Source organism: Carcharodon carcharias, chromosome 11 (assembly GCF_017639515.1).
Source record: "Carcharodon carcharias isolate sCarCar2 chromosome 11, sCarCar2.pri, whole genome shotgun sequence".
Taxonomy (NCBI): Eukaryota; Metazoa; Chordata; class Chondrichthyes; order Lamniformes; family Lamnidae; genus Carcharodon; species Carcharodon carcharias.
This window is the reverse complement of record NC_054477.1, coordinates 76,101,279-76,114,843: the sequence shown is the minus strand read 5'-3', so window position 1 is coordinate 76,114,843 and position 13,565 is coordinate 76,101,279. Positions and strand designations below refer to the sequence as shown.

Sequence of the window (13,565 nt, the reverse complement as noted above, 5' to 3'; positions counted from 1 at the left end):
TTGGCTGCAAAGTGCTTTGGCACATGCTGAGAACATGATAATGCTATATATAAGTTCTTTTTTCCCCCTCTCTCATGCAGGTTTCCCACCTTGTGCCAAATGACTTACTTGATTGTATCTACCTTTTCATAATGTGATCATGGTTTCATTGCTTTCAAAGCTAGATAACAATGCTTTCCCAAGAGAAAAGTATATGGATTTATTACTTGCTTTTGAGGCAACTGGATGACTGTCTCAATGACTGTAATGTATAACACCACCTATTCATGTGAAAGGACTAATGAAAGAATGAGCAGTGTGCCCCCTCATGGTCCTACTTAAATGGAAAGTATGGACTCAAAGCTTAGCTTTGAGATATGGTTAAATTGTGTAGCCAAAAATATTAGAAACATTTAGCAGTTTGATAATGGAGGGGGGCAATTAAGCAACCAATGGCAAGAAGAACTTTCATGAACATTGCCATTATCAATGATGGTGGAGTTTAGCGGTTGAGTGCAGGAGAAAGCCTGAAGCATTTGCAGCCATCTTTACTCAGAAGTGAAAAAAAAGCTTGTATTTAACTAGCATCTTTCATGGTGTCCCAAAGTGCTTTACAAAAAATGAAGTTCTTTCGAAGTGTAGTTATTTGTAATATAGGATGCAGGGTAGCCAATTTGCACAAAGCAAGGTCCTACAAATAACAATGTGATTATGACCAGGTGTTTTAGGGATGTTGGTTCACAGATAAGTATTATTCAGGCTATTGAAAGAACTCCCAATAGTACCATGGGATTTTTTTTTACTTCCACCTGAAAGGTCAGATGAGGCCATGGTTTAGCATTTAATCTGAAAGCTGATACCTCTGAGAGTGCAGTGATCCTCAATACTGCACAGGTGAACCAATGTACCAAGTCTCTGCAGTGGGAATTGAACCCACTCCTCCTCAGACGCTGGAGTGCTACCACTGAGCTGAGTGGATGGTCTATCTTGACTTCTTCTTAAAGTCTCCACAGTCACATATACCAGTTATCAATTCAATTCACTCCACTGACATCAGTGCTGAGTGCTCTGAACATAACAAAGGCTACGGGCCCAGATAACGTGTTATAATCATGTCTGCTCCAGAAGTAACCGCGCTCCTAGGCAAGCTATACAAATATAACCACAACATTGGCATCCACCTGAAAATGCAGGAAATTCAGGCATGCTTTGTCCTGAAAAAGTAGTACAAATACAACCTGACCAATTATCAGCCTATCAACTTAATTTCAATTATCAGCCAAATGATGAAAATAGTCATTAAAAGTGCAATCAAACAACACCTAAGCACCAATTGTATGTCAGCTGGTAGCAGTCTTATCTTTAAGTCAGAAAGTTCTGGGTTCAAGTCTTGTTCCAGGACTTGAGCACATCAAGGCTGACATTCCAGTGCAGCACTGAGGGAGTGCTGCACTGTCAGAGATGTCGTCTTTCGGATGCGACATTAAACCGAAGCCACATATGCCCTCTCAGATGGATGTAAAAGTTCCCTTGGCACTATTTTGAAGAAGAGTAGGGAAACTATCCCCAGTGTTTTGGCCAACATTTATTCCTCAATCAGCACCACACAAACAGATTATATGGTCATTACCACACGGCTGCTTGCAAAAGCTTACTGTGCACAAATTGGCTGCCGTGTTTCATGGATTACAACAGTTACTCCACTTCAAAAGTACTTCATTGGTTTTAAGCACTTTGAGGTGTCTGGATGTCACGAAAGGCGCTATATAAATGCAAGTATTTCTTCCTTTCGTTTCAGTTTTCTGCTCACTGATGTTAATACATCAGCTATAAATTCCATCATCAGTCGAATATAGACAATTTCAGTGACAATCTGAAATACCTCTAGCCTTCTGAATGCTGAAAGATTTGCTTTAGAAGGCAAATAGACTTTGTCCGAATGACTCAAATATAGTATGGCACATACTTATTCAAAGAGAGTATTGTAAGAATGAGCAGAGTGTTGCAAGAACAATGTTTGGTGCAAACATGGGAACGAGCTGGATTTCAGAGGTGAGGTACAAAACTGTCCTTTACATCAGTGCAGTAGTAAAGTTGAAGTCAATGGTGATTTGGCGGAACACACTCCAGTGGCTGGGGTCATAACTGGCAAAAAGGAAATTTTGAGGGTTGTTGAAGACCAATCATTTAAGCCCTAGGTGATCACTGCAGAAGCTTCTCCGCACAGCATCCGAGGTTTCATCATAAGGTCAGGGGAGGGGGCTGATTGATTATGATTGCACATTGTTCAGCTCCATTTGTAATTCTTCAGATAATGAAGCACCAGACTTGGGCAAAGAAACATCTGTGCCACACAAGTGCCAAGTAATGACTTTCTCCAAGGAGACAGTTTAACCACTTTCTCATGACATTCAAGGGCATTATTATCTCTTAGTTCCCCATCAACAACATTGTGGCACACACCATCGACCAGAAGTTCACTTAAATGCCATCACTGCTTGAGCGGATCAGGACAGAGGCTGCATATCCTGAGAAAAATGGCTCACTTCCCGACTCCCCAAAGTCTCTATGCCACCTAGAAAGCACAAGTCACCAGTGTGATGGAAGCTCTCCCCCTTGCTCAGATAGATAAATTCAAAAAGGGAAGGGGACAAAAAACAGGTAACTATAGGCCAGTTAGCTTAACATTCATCATTGGGAAAATGTTAGAGTCAATTATAAAGGATGTAATAGCAGAGCATTTAGAATTGCACAATATAATCAAACAGAGTCAGCGTGGCTTCATGAAGGGGAAATCATGCCTAACAAATCTATTAAAATTCTTTGAGGAGGTAACAAGCAGGAGAGATAAAGGGGAAGCAGATGTGATATTTTTGGATTTCCAAAAGGCATTCGATAAGGTACTACACATAAGACTACTTAAGAAGAGCCCATGGTGTTGTGGGTAGTACAGTAGAATGGATAGAGGATTGGCTAACCAATAGAAGACAAAGATTTAGGATAAGGGGGGCATTTTCAGGATGGCAACCTGTAACTAGTGGAGTGCCACAGGGATCAGTGCTGGGGCCGCAATTATTTACAATATATATGAATGACTTGGATAAGGGAAGTGAATGTACTATTGCCAAGTTTAGTTTTAGTCCCCTTATCTAAGGAAAGATATATTGGCATTGGAGGCAGTCCAGAGAAGGTTCACTGGGTTGATCTTGGGTACGGAGGGATTTTCTTATGAGGAGAGGTTGAGCCTGTACTCATTGGAGTTTAGAAGGATAAGAGGTGACCTTATTGAAACATAAGATTCTTAGGGGGCTTGACAAGGTGGATGCTGAGCGGCTGGGAGAGCCTAGGAACAGAGGGCATAATCTCAGAATAAGGGGTTGCCCATTTAAGACAGAGATGAGGAGAAATTTCTTCTCTCAGAGGGTGATGAATCTGTGGAATTCTTTACTGTAGAGGCTGGGTTGTTAAGTATATTCAAGGTTGAGATAGACAGATTTTTTCATCAGTCAGGGAATCAAGGGCTATGGGGAAAAGGCAGGAAAGTGGAGTTGAGGATTATCAAATCAGCCATGATCTCACTGAATGGCATGGCAGACTCAATGGGCCGAATGGCCTACTTCTACTTCTACGTCTTACGTTCTTATGATACATCTGCAAAAAGATGCAAAAAACCTTCAGGCATTCAGGACCAAAGCAGTCCATTTAAATGGCATCTTATCCACTTGTTTAGACTCCTCCAATGTTGGCAGACTGTGGCTACAAGGCTTCTTCAGTAGCTACTTCACAACCTACAATAATTTGTACTTGTATTGCACCTTTAATAGAATAAAACATCCTAAGGCATTACACAGGAGCATTATATGGCAGGATTTAACACTGATCCACATAAGGAGATATTAAGAACATAAGCAATAGGAGCAGGAGCAAACCATATTGCCCTTGAGTCTGTTTTGTCATTCAGTATGATCATGGTTATTCTGCCTCAACTCCATTTTTCTGCCCACTCCCACATCCCTTGATTCACTGAGACTCCAAAAATTTGTCTATCGCAGCCTTAAATATACTCAACAATGGACTATCCACAATCTCTGGACACAGAATTCCAAAGATTCAAAACTGAGTGAAGAAGTTGCTCATCAGTCCTAACCAATCAAATCCACTAGTTATAGCCTGCCAAGTTGAAAATGCCCCATTTATCTCTATTCTCTGCTTCCTGTGCTTTACCCAATCCTCTACCTGTACTATTACCTCCAACTCCATGCGCCTTTATCTTGTGTATTAGTATTATGTGGTACCTTATTGAATGCCTTTTAGAAATCCAAAAATACATCTTCTGGTTCCTACCCTCCCCACCCCTTATCCACCCTACTAGTCACGTCCTCAAAAAAACTCTAATAAATTTGTCAAACACCCTTCCTTTTCATAAAACCATGTTGAATTTCCAAGTGCATTGCTAAGACTTTCCTAATAATAGCTTCCGGTATTTTCATGACAACTGCCATCAGGCTATCTGGCCTGTAGTTTCCTGTTTTCTCTCCTTCTTCCTTCTAGACTAACAGAGTTATATTTGCTAACTTCCAATCTGTTGGGACCAATTGTAGAATCTAGGGAATTTTGGGAGATTATAACCAGTGCATCCACTATCTCTGCAGTTACCTCTTTTCGAACCGTAGGACATATACCATCAGGTCCTGTGGATTTGTTGGCTTTTAGTTCTTTTGGTATCTCTAATACTTTCCCTCTGCTGATATTAATTACCTAAAGCTTTTCACTCCTATTTGTCCATAGGTTATCTTCTTTTTCTGGTATGTAATTTGTATCTTCTACTGTGAAGAGAGACATAAAATATCTAGTCAACATCTCTGCCATTTCCTTGTTCCTTGTGATAACTTCTCTCTCTGCCTCTAGGCTAAAATATGCATAAAATGCATATTTTAGTTACTCTCCTTTTTTATTAGGCAGATGATCGAAAGCTTGGTTAAAGAGATCATTTTTAAGGGGCATCTTTATGCAAGATAGGGAGGCAAGAATTTTGGGGAGGATACTCCTGAGGCAGTAAAGGCTCGGACACCAATAGTGGAGCAATTAAAATCGGAAATGCTCGAGTCCAGAATTAGAGGTGCGAAGCAATTTACAGGGTTGTGAGGCTGGAGGAGATCACAGAGACAGGGAGGGCTGAGGCCATGGAAGAATTTGAAAATTAGGATGAGAATTTTAAAATTGTGCATTGCTTAACCAGGAGCCAAAGCAGGTCAACATGCACAGGGCTGGTGGTTGTAGTCTTGATGTGACTAATGACACAGGCAGTAGTGCTTGGACGACCTCAAATTTATGATAGGTCGAATGTAAGAGGCTGGCCAGGAGTGTATTGTAATAGTCAAGTCTTGAAGCATGGATGAAGGCTTTAGCAGCTGATGAGCAGAGTCAGAAAAAGGTGGTCTTAAGAAATGGCACAGATGTGTGGTCAGAAGCTCATCTCAGGGTCACATATGATACCAAGGTTGCCAGCAATCTGGTTCAGGCTCAGGCAGTTGCAAGGGAGAGGTATGGAGTCGGTAGCTAGGGAACAGAGTGTTGGCCTCCAACACCTAAAAAAGGGTAGAAGTGTGGTACAGTGTTAGAATAGCAGGTAAAAGGCAGAATTGATCACTTATTGTTGCAGCACATTTCTAGAACCATTTATAAATGAAAATGTGAAGAGATAGGTATTTCCTTACAGGCAGTAACAATAAGAAAGTCGAAATAATGTTATTTTACTATGGAACAGAAAGCTGAATTTTGAAAGCGAAGTATATGCTTTTTTCCATTTGTGGGATGGCTATTCCACCTTCAAATCATATCACCTTCCCTCAAAATTTATAAGGGTGGGGAGTTGGCAGTTCATACTACAATCATAATATATGAATATTTTACTAATTTTTTCCATGAACAGTGACTTTTTCAACCTATTACTGCATCTGGTGAACGAGGGCTTAATTTTTCACTCATGTCCTGGACTGCACACATATCTATTAAATGATATAATGGTTTTCCTTGTTTAACTAAAATGATTCATATTAAAACTTTGAGTTTTTACATAAAGATATATTTTAGTAAACCTGATAATCTGTACTAAATCACAGATTGAAAATCTTTGAATACAAATAATTGTGAATTTTGTGAACTGTCAATAATTTTTAAACTTTCCAAAATAAAACTGGTTACATTTTAATGAAAAAACTAAATTTGCTACTTTTACTATGACAAGAGGGAACAAAATAAACCCAAAGTATAGCCTATGCAACCTAATCACAATAAATACACATATTTCTTAAACTCTCAGGTTTTCAATATTGCTTGCTTACATCCACAGCAGTGTAGGGAACAGATTATCGTTTTAAAAACTCAAATCACTCATGAATTTGTGCTGCTCGTCCAGTATTGATTTATACAATATAAGACTTCTTTAGGTAAATATTAACCTTGGCTCATGGGAAACATTTTCCCTCTGGTTTGGAAGGTTATGGGCTCAAGTCTCATCCCAGGGACTCGGGTGTATAATGCTAGGCTGACACACAGAGTGCAGCACTGAGGAAGTGCTGAACTGTTGGAGGTAATGGTTTTCAGATAAGACATTAAAACAACATTATAAAAGATCCCAACAACAACTATTATTTATATAGCATCTCTAACACAGTAAAAAGTTACAACATACTTCACAGGAACATTATAAAACAAAAATTTGAAACTGAGCCATATAAGGATATTCGAGCAGATGATCCAAAGCTTGGTTAAAGAGGTAGGTTTTAAAGAGCATTCTAAAGGAAGAGAGAGAGGTAGAAAGTTAGAGAAGTTTTGGAAGGGAATTCCAGAGTTTGAGCCAAGGTAGTTGAAGGCACAGTCACCAACGGTGGAACAATTAAAATCAGGGATGCTATTGATATCAGAATTATAGAAATGTGGATATCTTGGAGGGTTGTGAAACTGGAGGTGTTTATAGAGCTGGGGGAACTAAGACCATGGAAGGATTTGAAAATAAGCCTGACAATTTTAAAAGCAAGGCATTGCCTAATTGACAGCCAATGTAGGTGTGATAGAGGAATGGGACTTGGCGCGAATTAGAACATAAGCAACAGAGCTTTGGATGGCTTCAAGTTTATGGAATGTAGAATATGAAAGGCCAGTCAGGAGTGCTTTGGAATTGTCAAGTGTGGAGATAACAAATGCATGGATGAGGGTATCAGTAGCAGATGAGCCAAGACAGGGACAGAGTCGGTGATCCTACCGCGGTGAAAATAGGAGGCCTGAGTGATCACGTGGACATGATTGGAAGCTCATTTCGGGATTAAATATGACACCAAAGTTGTAAACAGTCTGGCTCAATCTCAAACACTTGCCAGGGACAGGGTTCAAGTTGGTTGCTAGCAAACAGAGTTTGTCGCTGCGACTGAAGATAATGGCTATGGTTTTCATAATGTTTAAATGGAGGAATTTTCTGTTGTACCATTACAGCAGTCTGACAGTGTAGAGGTAGCGATTAACAAAGGTGGTAGTGAGGTAGAACTCAGTGTTGTCAGCATATGTAGGAAATGATATTGTGTTTTCAGATGAGTTCACCAAGGAGCAGAATGTAGATGAGAAATAGGAGGGGGCTAAGGATAAATCCACATATTGGAGTGGGTGAGGAAGGGGTGGGAACGGGGACCTGAGCTAATGGTGCAGGAGTGGGAAGTGAAGCCATTGTAGGTGATTCTCTGGCTACAATTAGATGGATAAACTGAGCTGGGTGTGGCTCCTCACTTGACTCGTTTTTCAGCTATGGTCAGTTTCTGGTCAGAATATCAGAAGAGCAACACTCTGCTGATTTTGCATTTTATGGTGTCCTCCAACTTGGCCTTCATCTTCCTGTTCTGCAACTGTGTCTATACATCTCCTGAATATTCATTCCTACAAACATAATTCCATCAGTGTGTCCTCCCATACTCTATACTCAAACTGCTACTGGACTTCACTCGCTTCACCTGTCTCCAAACTGGAACAACACCTCGTTGATGCTTCATGCTGATCCACCCTTCCTAAGTTGTCTTTATTCCACCACGGGACTCCTGATTGTAACTCTGGACCAATGTTCCCTCTAACTTTTTTCCATCCATATGTTGAATGAATTTTGTTACGTGCACCAATGTCAAGATACTGCATGGATATGCGCCACCAGTAGAAATAAAAACAAATATATACAATATATAATTTTAGAAAGTTATCATAGGTGTGGGAGTAAAAGAAAAAATATAACTGCCAGCCATTGATACAGTAACATGCTAGTCCACAAATTACCAGATTTACTGAATTTAAATGTTACATGGTGGCATTTGAACTCACAACCTCTAGGTTTTAAGTTTAGGACTATAACCACTACACTACCATGCATGAGAGATATTTGTTGGTTTTTATATTGTAGCTTGTATTTTAATCATTTGACAGAAGAAAAGTTGAATGGGTGGCGATGGCTTAAGATAAGGATCTTTTGTTTCAATTTGACAGGCTGAACCAGCCAGGGGGGCTTGCCTTTTAAATTGATAGAAAATGTAGAAAAGGCAACTTTTAGTTTTTTCAGCGTATTGAGTATTTACTTAAAACTGCTATGAATAGTGAGCAAAATAGCTCAGTTATTTCTTCAAATCAAAAAATATATTCAGGCTGAGATAAAGTGTCTCTGAATTTAGAAAGAGGTGAAGGACAGAGAGACACTGTCCTGTAAATTAAATGGATACGGTCATGACCAAGGATCCTATACCTAAATGACTTATAGACATATTGAACTTTTAAGTAAGGCATGTTTTTTTTTTTAAAAAGGACATACAAGCAAAAGCTGGCTGACACTGTAAGGTATCCACTTTCTGGAAAATTCCTATATGGATTACTTGACCAACTAGTTCAGAGAGAACGGAATGTCACACATAAAAGGTGTGACACAGCCTCCTTCGGACAGAGGCACTTCAAAGGAAAAGATACAATGCAAACTGAACTGTAATCACCTGTGGTTGCAGAGATTATGGAAAATGATTATCATCTCAGCCAAAACTACCTCCTGTTGAGTTATAGCCCAGGCTGGGAACATGAACTGAGTTGAAAAGAAAACAGATCTGGGCGAAAGACATGTTTGTTCTTTCCCTTCCAGGAATACACAAGGGGTTTAAAAAAAAGCCAACGGCAACCCTAGTTTGGTGTGCTAGTCTGGTGTTCTTTTCTGGTGTGTTATGTGTTGTGAGGGTCACAGTTGAAGAACGTCAGCTGGGCATGCCTGAGCTTGGAGGTGAAAAAAAACTCTTTCCGTCTAATTGTCAGAAGCAAGTCATAAGTCAGCAAAGCCACAGTTGAAAAGGAAACAGGACAACTCCTGTCAGCTAGCCTGCAGACCAATAATGTCCAATCCAAATACCCAACCGCCAAAGTCAGTGCTAAAGGACTCACCCCAATTTAACCGCTGCAGTGTTTCACCATCTACTCCCCACGGACAAGCCAAAGGACTGATTTATATATCTTTTTAACTTTTATTTTTGGACTCAATTTCTCAATTCTAATGTGTGTCTGGGGTGGCCTAGGAAACTGCAGGGAGCCCATTTGGTGCTGGAAGGGTTAATGAGAAGTTGATTGTACGCCTAGGCCTAAGAGAAAAATACTACAACCTTGAGAAGAACCTCCAAAGTCCTGGTGACAAGCCAGCTATCTATTCTCTCCCTCTCCTCAGGAATCAGGACCCCGTTGAGGGTGAAGCCCGGCGACTAGGATACATTGAACTTGGCTAAAGGCATTGGATTGTCCTTTTAGGACAAAAGGGGGGAAGTGTGGTGGCCTAGGCAACTGCAGGGAGCCCATTTGGTGCTGGAAGGGTTAATAAGAAGTTGATTGTACGCCTAGGCCTAAGAGAAAAATACTACAATCTTGAGAAGAATACAATCTTGTCTGACCACAGTTGTAGGATGAGCCCTGAGACATTTCATTTTGTTCTTTCTCAAGCCGGTTGTTATAAGCAACTGCGTAACCAAACATCCGTTGTGAGGAAAATAGAAATTTACTGGAACAGGGATTGGTCAGTTAACTTATGCAAATAAACAGATAGGTTTGTTGCAAAACTTACTGATTGGCTGTAAAAATGCTTTTAACAAATCTGCGTGCATTCTTCTACGAGACTGTGCTCTCATTGTGCTGTCTCCCTTGTGCACAAGTAATAAATGCGGTTTCTACGTACGAAATGATGCCTCGGTGTGATTAATCTCCAACATGTGTTATATTGTTATTACTTTTTTTTCTTACGTTTAGTAACTAATAAACTTACTCTTTCTTACTCTTTCATCTGAAAACAGAGAGAACATTGTGAAGAGAGAATTCTTCCTAGAAGGAGACTTTTTTTATTATTCATTCATGGGATGTGGGCATTGCAGGCTAGGCCAGCATTTATTACCTGTTCCTAATTGCCCTTGTTCAGAGGGCATTTAAAAGTCAACCACATTGTTGAGAGTCTGGAATCACATGTTTTATGGTAGTTTTTGGGAAGTAGTGCGATTCATTCCACCGACAGCGTTTTTTAGATTTAAAAAAATCTATGAATTGTGAAGTAATAATCCAGTTGACCATTTTAAAAATAAACTGTGTCTAGCATGCAAACATATGTAACCTGGAGAGTATGCATGGTTTAGTGTCACATGAGTTAACCTCACAAGACCCTTTGCGTTATTAATCGGATATCTGGACTACGAATCCAACTTTTCACAAACTCTTTAGAGATGTCTTTGAATGTTTTTACATGTGTCAAGTGTCTTCGGGATCAATCTTCCTTTAATAAATCTACAAAACCCAACTGCAGCAGAATGACTAGATCAGTGATATTAACTAGCCCAGAAATCCTCTTACTAACTCTTCGTAATTCTTAAAACTTACCTCATTCTTGCCCCTGAATCACTCCAGCTCACCACCTCTCCAGACTTGCAGCTTCCCTCCTCGACCCTCCCGCTTGCCGCCTCCAACTCACACTCTGCTTCCCTCTCCCGAACCTCGCTGTGAACGAGAACTTGAGGGAAGGGAAGCGACTGAGGCAGCAAGAGGGGCTGCGAGTGGGAGGTTCCGGGGGGAAAGCGGCCATCAGGGGGTAGGGAAGCAGCAAGCAGGAGGGAGAAGCGGCAAGTGGTGGGGTCGAGGAGGGGAAGGGTTGGCAAGCGAGAAAGCCGCAGGAAAGCCAAGTGCTGACAGAGCTTCAGGCTCCAGGAACTCATTCCACCTAAGTAATCATGTCAGGTTTGGCTCCCGTCCCTTAATTTCTTGCCGTGGGGAATTCCACCAGTTCTTTGCTCATGGGCTAGAATGGCAGTAAATCTCATTAAACCTCAGGATGACGCGGCTATAATAACTGAGCACACAACATTTCAAAAACACAAAATGCCGGAAAAACTCAATAGTTTTCAGAAGAGTCAGAAAGCTCTAAAGAGTCATAAGGACTCGAAATGTTAACTGTTTTTTTCTCCCCACAGATGCTGTTAGACCTGTTGAGTTTTCCCAGCATTTTCTGTTTTTGCTTCAGATTTCCAGCATCCGCAGTATTTAGCTTTTATTTACATTTGACGGATTGTTGTGCAGCCGCACAGGCACCGAACTCAGAGGGAACACTGCTGGGGACTATTTCCTCTCATCACCATCTACTGCATATTGCCGATTTACTATCACGTTCCTGTAAAGAGACCTATGTAACTTGCACTCTCATGTCTATTTGTGTGGGGAATTTGGCAATTCTTCCGGACCTAAGCCTATCAAATTAATTCCATTTTTACTCTTTATTTTAACTTGTTTCTCTTTATCCCTCTTAGATTCTCTTCTATGGCCATGCCTCCTTTCACTTCTCCACTCTCAGGTACTCTGCTTCCCAATTGCCTTCAACACATCCTCCTGCACTCCTGCTGCCAACCCCGGGCTCAATTCCACGAGATAAGAAAGGCTCTGCCTTGCCTGAATTCTAAGTCCTTCCATCAAGTGGTATTGAAAATAAAATGCTCGCATAAATTTAAAGTATCAACAACTGAGATGGAGGTGTTGTAAATCTTAAATCTTGATCACAATATCCAGCTAATATTCTGTGTATGAAATCACATAAACATCTTTGATTAAATGTCTGGGTTGTAATCGCTCCCACTTTCACTCCTGCTCACTTATCGCCAGAAACATGTGAGGAGGCCAAATCCATCGCTCATCTCCCCACCCATTTAATTAAATGATGCCGGTCCGTTTACTTGGAGGGGGGTCCACGGGGCAGCCCTGGCGCCCTCACTCTCCTCTCCCAGCCCGAAACAAGGTGGCAGCCGGGGAGTGAGAGCCCGAGGACGCTGATCAACAGCAGCAAACCCCCGGCTCCTCCCTCAGTCAGACCCAGGCCCGGACCTTAACCACACCTCACAGTCCGGCACTCCTCAGCGCCACCAATCACAAAACACCCTTCACCCACCTGCTCAACTCCCGGGTCTAAGGAAGCCGCGTCAACCCGTCTACTCCAACACCACAAAACCGAGCCGAGTACCGCTTTCCAGCCGGCCGTCCATGACAACCACAACAACAACTTCACCGCCAACTGACCAGCACTGCAGCGCTAAGGTCCTCCTGGTGGACACAACCCAGCACTGCAGCGCCAAGGTCCTCCTGCTGGACACAATCCAGCACTGCAGCGCCAAGGTCCTCCTAGTGGATACAACCCAGCATTGCAGCGCCAAGGTCCTCCTGGTGGACATAATCCAGCACTGCAGCGCCAAGGTCCTCCTGGTGGACATAATCCAGCACTGCAGCGCCAAGGTCCTCCTGGTGGACAGAGTTCAGCACTGCAGCGCCAAGGTCCTCCTTTAGTTCTGTTGAAGGGTCATGAGGACTCGAAACGTCAACTCTTTTCTTCTCCGCCGATGCTGCCAGACCTGCTGAGTTTTTCCAGGTAATTCTGTTTTTGTTTTGGATTTCCAGCATCCGCAGTTTTTTGTTTTTATCTAGACATAGTCTAGCACTGCAGTACCAAGGTACTCCTGGTGGACATAATCCAGCACTGCAGCGCCAAGGTCCTCCTGCTGGACACAGTCTGGCACTGCAGTGCCAAGGTCCTCCTAGTGGACACAGACCAGCACTGCAGCGCCAAGGTCCTCCAGGTGGACACAGTCTGGCACTACAGCGCCAAGGTCCTCTTAGTGGACACAGTCCAGCACTGCAGCACCAAGGTCTTTCTCATGGACATAATCCAGCACTGCAATGCCTATGTCTTTCTCGTAGACACAGTCTGGTATTGCAGCGCCAAGGTCCTCCTGATGGACACTGCCTGGCACTGCAGCACCAAGGTCCTCCTGATGGAACAAAAACAGAAGATGCTGGAAAAACTCAGGACTAACAGCATCTGTGGAGAAAAATTTTTTTTAACATGTTCAGGTTCAGATTTCCATCATCTGCAGTATTTTGCTTTTATCCTGCTGGCGGATACAGTCCAGCAATACAGCATCAGGATCCTCTAGGTGAACTGCAAAAGACTGAAAATGGCACTCATTATGTTTGCTATTGATATGCTCAGTGTATCCATCATTTGGAAAATT

The 13,565-nt window shown here is 41.9% G+C and overlaps 1 protein-coding gene across 2 annotated transcripts in view; it reads right to left on the bottom strand.

Annotated features, from left to right (window-relative positions):
• The window catches only part of chst10 (carbohydrate sulfotransferase 10), a 76,432-nt gene extending 63,821 nt beyond the window's left edge, over positions 1-12,611 (bottom strand). The window contains exon 1 of one of the 2 annotated variants that reach the window (XM_041198959.1): positions 12,449-12,611. The gene's annotated coding sequence lies outside the window, so the exon portion shown is untranslated. The remainder of the gene's footprint in view (positions 1-12,448) is intronic. The other variant, XM_041198960.1, reaches the window with a different exon arrangement.
• Between the last annotated feature and the right edge of the window lie 954 nt (positions 12,612-13,565).